Source organism: Pelodiscus sinensis, chromosome 11, assembly GCF_052426305.1.
Source record: "Pelodiscus sinensis isolate ZL-2025 chromosome 11, ASM5242630v1, whole genome shotgun sequence".
NCBI classification, from domain to species: Eukaryota; Metazoa; Chordata; order Testudines; family Trionychidae; genus Pelodiscus; species Pelodiscus sinensis.
Genome location: NC_143062.1, coordinates 13,408,259 through 13,422,388, shown reverse-complemented (window position 1 = coordinate 13,422,388; position 14,130 = coordinate 13,408,259). Strand labels below are relative to the sequence as shown.

General features: G+C 45.2%; 1 protein-coding gene across 17 annotated transcripts in view; it reads right to left on the bottom strand.

Moving 5' to 3' along the window:
• Window positions 1-14,130, bottom strand: part of LOC102448489 (plasma membrane calcium-transporting ATPase 2) — an 857,866-nt gene that overhangs the window by 746,337 nt on the left and 97,399 nt on the right. For 8 of the 17 annotated variants that reach the window (XR_012906525.2, XR_012906526.2, XM_075939340.2 and 5 more), the window contains exon 1: window positions 2,180-2,333. The exons of 1 other annotated variant lie outside the window; for it this stretch is intronic. The gene's annotated coding sequence lies outside the window, so the exon portion shown is untranslated. Of the gene's footprint in view, window positions 1-2,179; window positions 2,337-14,130 lie in introns of those variants that run through there. 8 more of the 17 variants (XM_075939329.2, XM_025185519.3, XM_075939333.2 and 5 more) reach the window with 2 other exon arrangements.

Here is a 14,130-nt window from a genome sequence, read left to right as displayed (position 1 = left end):
CTTATAAAGTTTGCAGATGTACAAGGCTGGGAGAGGTTGCAAGTGCTTTGTAGGATACATGATTCTTGGATACATTAATAGGAGTGTTGTGACAAAGACACAAGAAGTCATTCTTCCACTCTACTCTGCGCTGATTAGGCCTCAGTTTGAGTATTGTGTTCAGTTCTGGGCACCGCATTTCAATAAAGATGCGGATGAACTGGAGAAGATCCAGAGAAGAGCAACAAGAATGACTGAAGGTCTAGAGAACATGACCTATGAAGGAAGACTGAAAGAACTGGGCTTATTTAGTTTGGAAAGGAGAAGACTGAGAGGGGACATGACAGCCATTTTCAAACAAAAGGGTGTTACAAGGAGGAGGGACAAAAATTGTTCTCCTTAACCTCTGATGACCAGACAAGAAAGCAATGAACTTAAATTGCAGCAAGGGAAGTTTAGGTTGGACATTAGAAAAGACTTCCTCGCTGCCAGGGTGGTTAAGCACTGGAATAAATTGCCTAGGGACATTGTGGAATCTCCATCATTGGAGACATGTATGGCCAGGTTAGATAAACATCTATCAAGGATGATCTAAAACGCGGGTGGGCAATAATTTTTAACAGGGGGCCACTTCAGAAATTTCTGAAGTGGCCCTGGGCCACCCTGGAAGGGGCAGGGCTTTGGGTGGAATGGGCAGGGCTAAGAGACTTCCCATGCTTCGCCCCAACACCCTGATTGGCCTGGGATGGGAGAGTGCAAGAAATCTTCCCCCTCCCTCTCCCGTCCCACCCTGCCCCCTAGAAAGAAACGCAAGGTGTTTTAAAACAGCTGGCAGTTCCCTTTAGGTGCCTAGTGGGAGGAGACCTTGTGCGCTCTCCCTGCCCCCAGGCCAGCCAAGGCGGGGCAGCATGTAGTCTCCGCATCCCCGCAATAGCGTGCGGTGGCTAGCCCAGCGGTGGGCAAAGGACCCTCTGTGGGCTGGATCCAGCCTGCAGCCACCCTGCCACTCCCCCACCCCCAAGCCAATCAGGGCATGGGGGCAGGGGAATGCACAGCAGCTAGAGAGACGCAGCAACCAGAGAGACACAATGGCTGTTTTAAAACAGCTGGCATGTCTCTCTAACCACCACGTGCTCTTGCGCGCTCCCCTACCCCCAGACCTTTATTGGCCTGGAGATAGAGGAGCGGCAGGAGGGCCACAGGATGGATCCACAGGCTTGGTGGGCTGGATCCTGCCCGGTGGGCCAGATCCTGCCCGTGGAGGGCCCTTTGCCCACCTCAGATCACAGCACTTCTGGTCCTGCTGTGAGGGCGGGGGACTGGACTTGACGACTTCTAGAAGCCCTATCCAGTTCTATTGTTCTATGATTCTATGTTGATTCAAGAGTCAGCTATATACCAAAGTATATACTATATACACTCTGTGTACATACATGCACAAATATATATACACTGAAGGCTAGGAAGTCATTCTAAACTCTCTCCTTTTGTGACTAATCTCAGTAATATGGCAGCACTAACCAGCACCTTTCCCCCAAAATAAATGTAAATGGTCAGTGTTTGTCACTCATAAAATCCCTTAGTGTTTTTTTTAGTTTGTGCATATTTCTTTTTACTGTCCCTTTGCTTTTTTTAAAAAATAGCAGCATTGAAATAAATATGTCTCATTTATGAGGCCTACTGAATTATAGGTCTTACTATTCATTACAATCCTTATAAAAGTATGAAACCCACTGCTAGTCAGTGAATATTAAGGAATTTCCGAATCTCAGTTTGTGAAACATTAATGCAATAGATGGTAGAAAGTAGACATTGCAATATATCAAACGCCACTTGAGGTGTAACTGGTTTTCAATGTATATAGTGAAGTGCATTTTAACTGATTCTTCCATATACACGTTAGTGATAGGACAGACCATGACTATCATGTAATTACGGTGCGGATTCTCAGCTGTGGCCACATGGCACACTGATTAACTTAGAAGTGTACAAAACTGGCTTTTAAACATCATCATACTCCCTCTCTCTGGGCTGGCTGTTCACAGGGCCAGGCCCCTGGCACAATTTAGAGCAGCCCAAAGGCTATTCTGAGTTTTGCTGGTTGCCAATGGCCACAGTAAGCCTTGGTTAAATCCCATTTCCTCCTGACTGTGCCTCATATAACAGCCTCAAGGAGGGAGATTGTAATAGGAACTGTTACCTTAGCTCTCTGCCATTGGAGGGTCCCCTTACGCTGGCACCATGCTCCTGAGTCTGTCTGGATCAACTTTAGGGCTTCTCTGTGCCAGCAGCATTGCACAAATCCGTCACAATACAGAGAAGAAAGAGTGCTTATGTACTCAAGGGATTCCACTAAACTGCTGATATAATAGCTCCTTTGTACCCTTTACTGTGCACCATGTCAAAAATTAACTGGAGACTTTATCATGTGAGTTGATATTTCCCTTAGTAAGCAGTTTTCTAACACTGAGTACAAGAGTACAAAATCCTCAATTTGGTTGTCATACCAGATCCAAAATGTGGATATACAATTGGTTTCCGTTCAGAATAGAAAAATCCACCAATTTAATAAAGCAAATTAAATGGCTAATCTCCCAAATATGAGGTAAAAGCTTACCTCCTGGCTGCAGTCTAATATCAGCAAATTTGCTGTCTTCCATCATGTATTAGGTACGAGAGAGAGAGATTTTAAGAGAAATCCTTTCCTTTAATTTTAACCAGGAATTGTTTAAAAACAACAGGAAAAATAATTTCCCTCCACAACTTCTGTCCTTGCACGTTCAATTTAACTATGATACACAACCATTGAAATGAATCAGGGTATGTCTACACTACAGCACTAATTCAAACTAACTTAATTCAAATTAGTTAATTTGAACTAAGTTAATTCAAATTAGTGCATCTAGACCTAAAAACTAATTTGAATTAGCGTTTTGCTAATTCGAAATAGCATGTCCACATTGAGTGGACCCTGAACCGAAGTTAAGGCTGGCCGGAAGCAGTGCCAGCAGGGCATCAGATTAGGACTTAGAGCGTGGAGCTGCTGCCTCAGGCTAGCCGAGGGCTGTGCTTAAAGGGACCCGACCCCCACCCCAGACAGACAGTTCTCAGGGTTCCCCGCTTGCTTGTCTACCTCGATGAGGGACAGCAAAGCAGTCCTGGCTTGGAGTGCCCTGAGTGCCCACACTCGGCACATCACAGCACTCGGCCATCAGCCCGGCTGCACTTGCCGCAGGCTGCCATCCGGGGGGGTCAATTGGAGGGCTGTCAAGATCCAGGAGGCCCTGCAGGAGAGCTTCCACCCCAAGGAGCCTGCAGAGCCACCCCAGTCCTCCCCATCGTGGGCTTGTTCCCCATTCCTCCCTCACCTCCTTCCACTTACCCCTCCCTAGCCCCCCCTTCCTGATATAAAAAATAAAGGACACGTGTGTTCAAAAATAGAAGCTCTCTTTATTTAACAAAACTGGGGGGAGGGGGATTAACCTCTGGGGAGACTGGGAAAAGGACGTGGGAGAGGTGAAGAGAGAGGGTGGGAAAGGGGATGGGGAAACCTGGGAGGAGGGAGCTGGAAGGGGGAAGCCAGGGGAAGAAGGAGGAGGGGAAGTATAAAACTATGGTACGTCATATCTTCAGTACTGTGTACAGATGTGGTCTCCTCACCTCAAAAAAGATATTTTGGCTTAGGAAAGGGTTCAGAAAAGGGCAACTAAAATGATCAGAGGTTTGGAACAGGTCCCATATGAAGAAAGGCTAAAGAGACTGGGACTTTTCAGCTTAGAAAAGAGGAGACTGAGGGGGGATATGATAGAGGTCTATAAAATCATGAGTGGTGTGGAGAGGGTGAATAAAGAAAAGGTCTTCATTAGTTCCCGTAATATGATAATATCCCGTAATGATATTAATGGGTAGCAGGCTTAAAACACACAGCGCATAGGCAACCTGAGGAACTCTTTGCCACAGGAGGCTGTGAAGGCTAGAACTAGAACAGAGTTTAAAGAGAAGTTAGATAAATTCATGGAGATTGGGTCCCTGGAGTGGTATTAGCCCGGGGGTAGGAGTGGTGTCCCTGGCCTCTGTTTGTGGAAGGCTGGAGATGGATGGCACGAGACAAATCACTTGGTCATTGTCTTCAGTCCATCCCCTCCGGGGTAACTGGTGTTGGCCGCTGTCGGCAGACAGGCTACTGGGCTAGATGGACCTTTGGTGTGACCCAGTACGGCTGTTCTTATGTTCTAAGCTCAGGGCTCAGGACCAACTTGATTTTCATGCAAACCTGCTCCTAGGTTCACATGTGGCCTATGGTGGCCAGGCTGGCAGCCATGAGGCTGTAGACGGCCGCAGTCCTGTGTCTAGTGCAGAGATCATGGACATTGGAGGCCTCCCGCCAAACCTCGATGAGGTCCATGATCTCCGCACTAGACCAGGCGGGTGCCTGCCTCTTGCGGCCCCGGGCAGGCTCCTGGGAGCCGCCAGCCTGGTCTTGGGAAGAGGCGGAGGGCTGAGTGGCAGCGGGTGGCTGGCTTATGCTGTGCCAGGTGCAGGGTCTGCTAGCTGGGCGCTGGCAGGCTTGCAACTGGCACAAGCACTGTAGCCAGACCGTGGCCCTTTAAGGGCTCCAGGGCCGGTAGGGGGACAGAAGAGTTTCCCTGGTTTGGCCCAGAGTGGCCACCAGGGCAACCTGGGAAGGGCTAGCCTCCAACTAGTTCGAATTAAGTGGCTACACAGCCCTTAATTTGAACTACTTAATTCGAACTAGGCGTTAGTACTCGTAGAATGAGGTTTACCTAGTTTGAATTAAGCGCTCCGCTAGTTCAATTTAAATTCGAACTAGCGGTTTGTATGTGTAGCCCCTATTAAAGTTAATTCGAACTAACGGCTGTTAGTTTGAATTAACTTTGTAGTGTAGACATACCCTCAGTTCAGTCACAAAACAATCGGTATTATCAAACACTGGCCAACAAGAGTACATATTAGAAAACACAGGAAGGAAAATGCTTTGCTAGCAAACAAAACTGCTTAACTCTATTGTCCAAACTCTGGCCTGGGGCCTAATGTGGCCCTCAAGTGTGACGGGATTACAGATTTTCAATTTAGAATGGGTTCCCTGACCTGTATTTTAACAGAAAAGCTTGAATTGTCTCCTGCCCTACAGAGAGCAACACTTGTTCACCTGCAGCCTGAGAAGCAGCCCTTTTGAGAGCTGGGAACGCTTTGCTCCTACTCTGTTAGCCTTCTGCTGCATCACAGGGAACAGAGAAGGTACCTCTGGCTGCTCATACTCCTGCTATGACATTCACCCCCATATTTTATGGAAATATGTTTTTGAATATAAATATGCATAACTTTTTCTTTATGCAAAACAGGGCAAGTAACCTATCATTCAAGAGCCTGTAATCACCTGAATATGTATATCTTATGTTTATGTATCATTCTTGTATGTGAAGTTAGGAATATGAAGTGTAAATCCACTTATTAATTCTGGGTCTTCTACTAAAAGCCATTGGTAGTAATTAAAGAACTTAATGGCCCAGTGCTCATGACAATTAACTGTAAATGGTTTTGTTTTCCTATAAGCCCAGAGCGTGGATGGTCCTACAAAGACAAGGAACCTTGTACTGGAATCCATCTTGAATTTGGTACTTTTCAATTGGGATGGAGAGGATGAAATAAAGGATTTCAATCCTGGGGAAACTCTATATAAGGGATGGGAAGCAATTAAGGATTGCCTTGAGCTGACTTTTGAAACTGCTTCCTCACTCAAAGACAATACACAAGAACACCTCAAAAAAAAAGAGAACAGTAATGAGAGGGATGGGGTCAGGTCAGAGGGAAACATCAGCTCTGACAAAGAATTTTACTTGACTCTCAAGAGGAACCCGTTATATCTGTTTCCATGCCAAGGGACAGCAATAATGAAACACACTAGCTCTGTGAGAGCCTAAAAAAGAATGAGTCCTCTCCCCCACCATCCCCGCAGTCACCCAGTGCATCCCAAGATAGCAGAGGAGGAAAACAGAACCATGACCATTTTTGCCTTCCTTGTTCTTGGTTGCAGATTGGATTGGGAGAACCTGGAAACTGTTCTAAGTTGTTATGTTCCTCATGGGACTATATACAGCAGCTGAGGATTGCCAGAGCACCAGCACTTCAGCTGCTTCTCCAGTCTTATGTAAAACTTCCTTAGATGAGAGAGAGTATTTTAAAAAAAGAGTTGAAGTCCCATTGACTTAGGCACTTATGCGTCTGAATTTCTTTTCAAAATGGGTGTTCGGCTAGTTCTCACATGTATGTAGGGCTAAAAATATAGGCATGTGTCTAATGGATTTTCAAAAGTGCATATTCTGATTTAAAGTCAATGGGATTTGCCTAATTCCATGTTTAGGCAAACAAAAATCTTTGAAAAATCTGACCTTCAGGAGTTTTTTGAAAATGTTATCTCCATTTGCTAAAGAACCCCTAGGGGCTATTTTTCCCCATATGACTCCACCGATGGGATTCTCTAACAACATTCCCCTGCTTGAGTAAGTCCACAATTAGCTGCTTTATAACACAGCCAACTGAGGCTCCTACAGGAACAGAGAGTATTAAAATATTTCATGGCATGACTTGGATCTCAAGCTGCTCTATTTCCTTCTCCATCAATGGGAGTTCTTTTGGAACAGGGGTGGGCAAAAGCCTTTCAGAGGGCCTGATCTGGCCTGCCTAGGGTTTTGATCTGGCCCACAAGGAAGTTTGAGGCCCCGCCCCCTAACAGGTGTGCCGAACAGGGGAAGGAGCTCATCTCTGTCCCTCCTTCCCTGTGCAGCCACTGCAGAGCGCTCCCTCCTCCTGCAGCAGGTTAGACTGCGGTGGGAGGAGGCAGCGCTGGGGTTGAGACTCCTCAGTGGTGCCTCAGCCATGTGGTCCAGGGCCAGCCCAGTGGCTAGAGACACCACTGCCACGGTGCCTCCAGCCTCCAGGGTGGCCTGGGACCATGTGGCTATGGTACCTCCGGGGCTGGCCCCAGGCTATGTGGCTATGGCAGAGGCACCTCCGGCCTCCAGGGCTGGCAGCAGTGGCACCTGCATGGCTGCAGCAGTGGCACCTCTGGGTGCTCAGAGCTGCGTGGCCATGGTGCCTCCAGGGCCAGCCTGAGGCTAGATAGCCATGGTAATGGTGCCCCTGGGGCTGGCCCAGGACTGTGTGGCTGTGGCAGTGGCATCTCTGGCCTCTGGGGCTGGCCCAGGGCCATGTGGCTGCAGCAGTGGCAACTCTGGCCTCTGGGGCCATGTGGCTGCAGCACCTCTGGGGCTGCCCCTGGACTGCGTGGCTGCAGCAGCAGCATCTCCGGCTTCTGGGGCTGACCCGTGGCCATGTCACCATGACAGCAGCACCCCAGGGCCAGCTCTGGGCTGCATGGACGTGGCAGTGGCACCTCTGGGGCTGACCCACGGCCGCAAGGCTGCGGCAATGGCATCTCCGGCCTCTGAGGCTGTGTGGCACGGTGCCTTCAGCCTCCAGGGCCAGCTCTGGACTGCGTGGGATCTCAATCTGGGGCAGCTGGGACAGTGTGGCAACAGCTGTTACTGCAAGACAGCACAAAGCCTGGTAAGGTTCCCTCCATGCTCCTTACCCTCAATTCCCTCCCCCCCCCAAGACCCGGAACCCCCAGATTGCTGCAATACCCTCCCTTGTTCTTGCACCCTCTCTCTCGGCCACACACTGCACCCTCCCCTTGTTCCTGCTCCATCCACCTGGCCAGACACACTACTCCCAGCCTGCTTCTGCATGCCAGCTCCCTCCCAGAACCTGCACCCCATCCCTATTCTACTTGTTGGCAGCCCTGTCTCATGCACTGAACCCCTCATTTTTGTCCCTACCCCAGAGCTTAAAGAGGTCCATAAAATCCACTAATTCTGGAACCCCAGAAAAGTAAATCTGGCCTATGGTAAGCCTCGAACCTCAGTCCCACCCTTTCCTTCCCCTCACCCTCAGCCTGTGAGGCTGGAGTGCCAGAGTAGTGAGGTGGCTCAGCTGGTGCCACATCAATGAGTGCTGAGGGTTTTTGTAGAAGTTTTTTTTGCTTCTTACTTGTGTGGTCCCCAACTGATTCATTTGTGGGTCAGTGACCCCCGACCCAAAAAGGGTTCCCCACCCACCATAAATAAAGAAAACACTGAAACCTTTTGTGTTGAATATAATATTTTACTTTATTTAAAGTGAAGTTTGATAAACTAACACGAGTATGTTAAAATGCTTAATCTGTTTCATCATATAAATTAAACCGTTTTCACTAGCTGCAGTTGGTTCAGAAAATAAGGTCACCATACCAAACAGGGTACCTCTCAATTCCGCCCCTTCTGCCCGAGGCCCCCCCCCATCTGCCCGAGGCCCCGCCCCTTCCAGGTCAGTCCCACTTCCAAAATTATTGCCCACCCGTTTTAGAACCAGCTCAGTGTATGACACCTATTCCTTGATTTGTCTTTTTCTTTCACTGCAGGTCTTGATTATTGGCCTCCATGATAACTAGCTTTATCCACAGCACTTGAAACCTGTATCTTCAACTTACAAGTTCTACATACATGACTTGAAATTTTCTTCCAGCCAAGTCAGCAAGCTTTCTGATCTCTTACTTCTGGTCATCAAGTCTCTTTTTATTTAATTTCTGTACCACTTAGACCCTGAACATGGGTTCCTTGTTGAAGATAGGTGTGGCCTCAGTGCATGTCACATATTGATTTTGCTAAATTTCAATGACTTTGTTTTTAATACAGTTTTATAGCTTTTCAGCCTTTGATTTCTCTCTCTTTTTCCCAATCTAGCTTTTTCTGCTAACAGCTCAGTAAACAAAGCCTTCATGCCCTTCTTCGCGGCTCCTCCTCAAGAAGACAGAAGACATCCCATATGTCTCCCATAATGGGTCTTTGAGCGTGCAGAATGAAGTCAGATACTAGCATTTAGGAAAGGAAAAATTATCTCACCAGCACAAGCCAATTTTGAGTGTTTTTTAAAGGTTGCAAGTGAATCTTTTTGGTACAAATCCATCCACGATAAATGACTGAAAAATATTCACCCAATTTTAGGACTGTACCTTCAACCTAAGAAAACACATGTCCTTGTGTGATTTCAACTAAAGCTCCCAGAGGCTGATCTGTGTTTTAAATGTTTGCACAGCACCAGGTATATGAGAAGAATAGGCTCTTTTCCCATTCCCTTTGGATGAATATGTTTAAAGTACTCATCTCTTTCACAACAGAAATAATGAATTTAGAAGACACATGTAGCAAAGCTGGTAATGTGGAAGCAGGGTGTGAATGTCTAAATTTGTAATTACCTTTTTTAGTTGTGGTCCTGCAAATTCTTATCTTTCAGATTGTTTGCTCACTGCTTCTTCCCTGAAGCTTAGAGTAAATGGGGGAAGTTATATAGCTAGGGTTGCCAGTTTTGTTGGACATATTCCTGGAGTTTTCATCATATGACATAATCTTACTTAAAAGATTAATCTTTAATACTTGGAGACTCCAGGAGAATTGGAAAGCGAATAGCACCTCAGCTCTTGCATGTAGTAATTCCAGTGTTGACGTGCTCAGCCCCGTTCAACACAATAGAGGAGGATGAGGTGAGAAAGGAGAAACAAAGGAGAACTAATTTTTTCCTTTTTTTATTTAAGGTCTTTCTTAAAAGTCAAATCAAAAAGTGATTACAGAATTGGGCCATATAAATAAAAATGCTGTTTGCTTAGAGAGTCAAGGGTCATAGGAAATTTGTCTCAATGATATAAAAAAAGTCGACTTCCCAGATTAATTTTAGTACCAGAATTCAAATAATTCTCAGGTATGAGAGAGTGAGGTGTGCAAGTGGTTTACACCTGTAAGTCTGCCCTTATCTGAACTTTGACTTTTAGTTGTGTTTTTAGTTGTGCTTTAATACAAATTAACATGCATTAACTAAGACAGCTGTAAATGCCCATGTAGGCAAGGCACAAATCTTTGTTCCTAGTGGTTAAATAATGCTAGAAGCAAACATAATGTGCAGCACTAACACTAAAATTTACAAATGTGTTAAAATAAGATAAAAATGCAAGTGTAGACATACCCTAAAAGGCAGTACTGTGAATTTCAGCTAAGGAGGAGAACACTTCATCTCTGGAATGTGTTTGGTGGAAGGGAAAGGGAAGACTCATTTTCTATGCATGCAGGCTCACCAACAGGGAGGGCAGGGGCATGATGGCAGTTGCCCCATGGCCCAGATATTCAAAGGGGCCCAGGGCTCCAGCTGTCAGTGCTGCAGTGGTAGCACCCATAGCCCCGAGTCATTTAAATTGCCGCAGTGCTGCGCTGTGGGTGGGTCTTAGGGCTGCTTGGTGAAGCAGGGGTGCCACACGCTGTGTTCCGGGAAGCACTGGTGTGGGGCCAGTGTGTTCCGGGCAGCACTGGGGGCCAGCCTCCTTGCAGGAGCATGAAGCTGCCCCCACACACACCTTGCCCAGTGGCCTGGCATAGCTGTTGGCTTCACTGCATTCACAGCTTATGAAAGCAGTGCTTTGTATAACAAGTATAAACATCAAAAACTTCAGGGGGTGGCTGAGTTAGTCTGTACAGGATAAACTTAAAAAACAACAAATGGTCTGGTAGCACTTTAAAGACTAACAAAACCTGAATTTTCGTAGGCACAGCCCACTTCTTCACTTTCTGTGCCCACGAAAGCTCATGACACCAGACATGTTTTGTTAGTCTTTAAAGTGGTACCAGACCATTTGTTGTTTTTTTTAGTTTATCCTGTACAGACTAACTAAGCCACCCCCTGAAGCTTTTGATGTTTATACTTGTTATACAAAGCATTGCTAGTGACAGTGTGAAATGCAGTGTATTCTGAGAGCCCAAGTACAACACTTGAGAGGGCTGGGAAGTAGCTGTCCTAATTAAAACTCACTGACAGATTTTTGCACTTTGCTCCATCCCCAAGTCACTTATTGACCCAGTGGCTTTGTGCTGCGTGGAGACTGGAATACTCTCACAGATGCAGTTGCTCAGTATGCTGCAAGACTTTCTGTTCCCAGGTTTGAAGACAGGGGCTACTTTAACTTAAAGAACTATTAATAACAAAGCAAGGAGGCATAAAAAGATACATTAAGGACTAGTGCTCGGTGAACCTAAGATGATTTGAAGTTTTAATTTGTGAAAGTATCAAACTTTAATGTGTATCAGACTAATGTGTAGTTCACAGGGCTGCACAATCAGATATAAAATCATGCAAATGTTTAAGATATATCTGGCACTTCTGATTTATGACTGTAGGCCCTGGTCTACACTAGCACTTTAGTCCAAAATAACTCCCCCACACTAACAAACGTGTTATTTTGGAATAACGGGCCGCGGAATTCAAACTCTGTACTCTACTTTTCATCAGGAATAACACTAATTCCTAACCAGTAAGTTCAAAATAATGGTAGTGTGGATGCTCTGATGCTACTAATTTGAACTAATTGGCCTCCAGGAGATCTTAGGCAGCTCCCCAGGGTGCTTCTTGGGGGGTCTGAGTCTGAGGTAGCATGTCCACATTAACAGAGTCTACCATGAACTAATTTCAATGCTTCCCCATAGTTAGGACACACAAGTTCGAATTTGTTATATCGGGAGTTCTTAGGTCAAATTTAGTAATTTTGAAATAATTTCCTAGAGTAGACCTGGCCTGGTATTAACCCAAAATCAAGGTCTCTCTCGGGATATTTTTGTTTGTCTTCTAATATCATCCCAAATCAGAAAGGACTGTGATATTTCAGAAGGAAAATTGTAGAGATACTTGATAATTTTGCAAATTTTTAGAAGCGTTGGCTTAAATAAACATGGGGCAAATTTCAGATATCTTTTTATTTTAGCCAAACTCTGCCAACTCCTTTTTCTGAAACTGAAAATAGTTGTGTGCTCTCACTCACTCTCACACACATGTATACACAGAGTGCTGACAGTATATACAAACATTCAGAGCCTGATTTTGAAAAATGCATGATCAATAGTTATCAGGAATGTATGTGTCAATGGATATTTGTTCATGCAAATAACCAATTAGATATTAAACTGGTCATTTACATGCAGATATCCAATTTGCCTGCATAAGCCTGATAAACCCTTGACAAATTTCTCAAACCCTGGCTACAGCTGACATGTGCTACAACAATTAATACATTAGATGGGTGGTTCAGTGGTCAGACTCGAGTGCATCTTGCCCTCTGTGACTCTTGAATGCAACTTTCAAGTGGGGTGCACTGCTTGACAGGCATGGAAATGCCCCCCTACTGCCAACCACCTGTGTTTAGAATGTCGTTGCCATAGCTATGAAGAAATGCACCTGGTCTGTTAAGAACCTGCATCTGTCCTGCAGATTGTAGCAGCTGATGAAAGGAAGAGCTCTCTGATTAGTGTTAAAGAGGACAGTGCTGGTGCCTCCTAAACAAACTTCATAAAAGTCTGTTTAATAAAGTTAGCTGGTGCCACAATAAAATCTTTCTAGACTTTTATAGTTCATTCATCCTAATAGTATCTGAACTGCTTACAGGCCTGGCATTTCATTGAGCAGTAAGATAGTCAGGGGAGGTGTATGTTTTTGTTTTTATTCTTTCAGAAAAGCAGTGCCAGAGATGAGTCTTCACAATCGGTCCACACAGTACACTATCCCTTTTCTGTAGACAAGGCCACAGATAGCTATTTCCAGCTGGCAGGCTGGGTCGAGCCCAGTAACAACTTGCAACTCAGAGACCAGAACCTTGAAAGTCATGTTACAGTATGGTGGAAGCATCTAATAAAAGAACTGGCAGAGCATTTTGCTTTACTATTGGACCATGTCCAAGGTAGCAACCATGGCATGCACAGCCCCTGGATTTTGAATGCAAAATTATTAATGTTCTTTGCATTGTGTTCAGCAATCCATTTCATGCTGATGTAATTCATCCAAAAAAAGATATATTGGCACTGGAAAGGGGTCAGAAAAGAGCAACACAAATTATTAGGGGTTTGGAATGGGTCCCATATGAAGAGAGATTAAAAAGACTTGGACTTTTCATCTTAGAAAAGAGGAGACTAAGGGGTGGGGGGATATGATAGAGAGTTCCATAAAATCACGACTGGTATGGAAAAAGTGAACAAGGTAAAGTTATTTACTGATTCCCACAATAAAACAACTTGGGGGTCACCAAATGAAATAAATAGGCAGCAGTTTTAAAACAAACAAAAGGAAGTTTTTCTTCACTCAGTGCAGTCAGCCTGTGGAACTCCTTGCCAGAGGATGTGGTGAAGGCTAGAACTTTAACAGGGTTCAAAAAAGAGCTAAATAGATTCATGGAGGTTAGGTCCATCAATGGCTATTAGCTAGGATAGGTAGGAATGGTGTCCCTAGCCTCTGTTTCTTTGGAGGTGAGTGACAGGGGAGGGATCATGTGTGGATAACCTGTGTGATCCCTCCCACTGGGGCATCTGGTATTGGCCACTGTCAGCAGACAGGATACTGGGATGGATGGACCTTTGGTCTGACCCACTATGGCTGTTCTTATGTTCTTACACTATAACTTAGAAAGACCTTATGTGGTAACACTGTACCACACAAACTTTAAGCAGTAGATTGCATTTATAATGCTATGATTTCTCTGTTTTCAGAAAAACCTCAGGAAGGAAAGTGCTTACTATACCTTACTATACTATTGTTTATATAATAGTTCTCATCTGAGAACTCTCTATAACAGAGGTTCTACAACTGTGGTCTGTGGACCACATGCTCCACTCACAAGCTCCCTCTAGATTCCAACACTGGAAGGTTTTCTGTCTGAAAATGAACTAGTTCCTGGGGGAAAAGTGACATCGAAGGACATTTTGTCACTCTTAAGCAAGAGTTTGAAGATTATTTTCCAGCAGAAGTTGGATTAAACAACGGGATGCATAATCCTTTCAGAAATGAAGTCTGTGAGCTGACCTTTGGTTTGTTCAATTAGAGTGCTTGCTGAAGCTTTAGTGTGATGAAATATTATGGTCAGCATTTAAAAGACATTGCCCAGTTGAGTTTTGGATTCAAAGAACTAGAAAGCATCCAGAACTTGCAGACATTTTCTGATGCCATTTGCTACTCTGTACCCGAGACACAGGATTTTCACCACTTAGGGCACATCTACACAGCAGGGCTAAA